Raw genomic sequence first — 1,817 nt, forward strand, 5'->3', positions numbered from 1 at the left:
CGGAGCGGCGGCGGGGGGAGAGCTCTCCTGCTCCCGAGGACCCGCCGGGGTGACGGCGTTTGCCCCTGCGGAGCACGCCGCGCCGGGGCACGGGGCACAAAACCCTCACCGGATTTCACATGGGGCCCGTCCGTGCCCACCCAGGAGAGGGGCTGGGACACGAAGGGCAGAATTACGAGAGTAACCCGGGCACTTGGGTGTAATTGTAGAATTATTTTATTATAGATTGTTCTTGTAACTTTGGAATGATTGTCATCTTAGTTCTTCTATGTCTGGAGTGATTCTCTTCTCACAGTCTTGCAATTCCAGAATCATGTATGGTTCTTGCAATTCCAGAATTATTTTCTTGCCTTATTCTTGCAGTTCTAGAATTACTGTATTATTGTCCTTGCGGTTCTAGGATTGATCTTACCCTATTCCTGCCATTCTAGAGTGATTTTTTAGTGTATTGTTCTGGAAATTCTAGAATTATTTTCTCGTATTCTTGCCATTCTGTTTTCTTACAGGATCACAGAATCGTTTGGGTTGGCAAAGCCCTTTAAGCTCCCCCAGCCCAACCGCCCCCCTACCCCTGCCATCCCACCCCCAAACCCTGGCCCTCAGCACCGCCTCTGCCCGGCTGGTACCAGGGCTGGGGACTCGACCCCTTCCCTGGGCAGCCCCTTCCAGCCCCTGACAGCCCCAAGGGGAAGGAATTGTTCCCCATGCCCAACCTCACCCTGCCCTGGCACAACTTGAGGCCGGTGCCCCTCGTCCCATCGCCCCTTCCCTGGGAGCAGAGCCCGACCCCCCCGGCTCCTTATTCTTGCCGTTCTAGAGGTGAATTTATCTTATTCTTCTCATTCTAGAACAAATTTCATATTCTTGCCATTCTAGAATGATTTTTTTATTTGGTCTTTAAAATCTAGAATTTTAGCTCAGCCTTTCAAATCTAGATTTTGCTCTTTGAAAACTAGAAAATCTAGACTTTTGGCTTCTTCTTTCAAATCTACAATTTTAGCTTAGTCTTTCAAATCCAGAATTTTGTTCTTTCAAATCTGGAATGATTTGGGGTTGTTCTTTCAAATCCAGAATTTTCTTCTTTCAAATATAAAATTTTGTTCTTTCAAATCTAGAATGTTGTACTTTCAAATCCAGAATTTTGTTTTTTTCAAATCTGAAATGATTTTGGGTTGTTCTTTCAAATTCAGAATTTTGTTCTTTCAAATCTAGAATGTTGTTCTTTCAAATCCAGAATTTTGTTCTTTCAAATCTGGAATGATTTTGGGTTGTTCTTTCAGATTCAGAATTTTGTTCTTTCAAATACAGAATTTTCTTCTTTCAAATCCAGAATTTTGTTCTTTGAAATCTGGAATGATTTTGGGTTGTTCTTTCAGATTCAGAATTTTGTTCTTTCAAATACAGAATTTTCTTCTTTCAAATTTAGAATTTTGTTCTTTCAAATCTAGAATGATTTTGGGTTGTTCTTTCAAATCTAGAATGTTGTTCTTTCAAATCTGGAATGATTTTGGGTTGTTCTTTCAGATCCAGAATTTTGTTCTTTCAAATCCAGACTTTTCTTCTTTCAAATTCAGAATTTTGTTCTTTCAAATCCGGAATGATTTTGGGTTGTTCTTTCAAATCCAGAACTTTTCTTCTTTCAAATTTAGAATTTTGTTCTTGCAAAGCTAGAATGATTTTGGCTTGTTCTTTCAAATTTAGAAATTTTGTTCTTTCAAATCCAGAGTTATTTGTGGCTCGTTCTTATCCGCATGATTTTTCTCCCCTCCTTTCTTCCTCCTGCCATTTCCAGAACGCCTCGTTCTTACAAAAAAAGG

The sequence above is a fragment of the Egretta garzetta genome, unplaced genomic scaffold (assembly GCF_000687185.1).
Source record: "Egretta garzetta isolate BGI_Z169 unplaced genomic scaffold, ASM68718v1 scaffold21, whole genome shotgun sequence".
Taxonomy (NCBI): domain Eukaryota; kingdom Metazoa; phylum Chordata; class Aves; order Pelecaniformes; family Ardeidae; genus Egretta; species Egretta garzetta.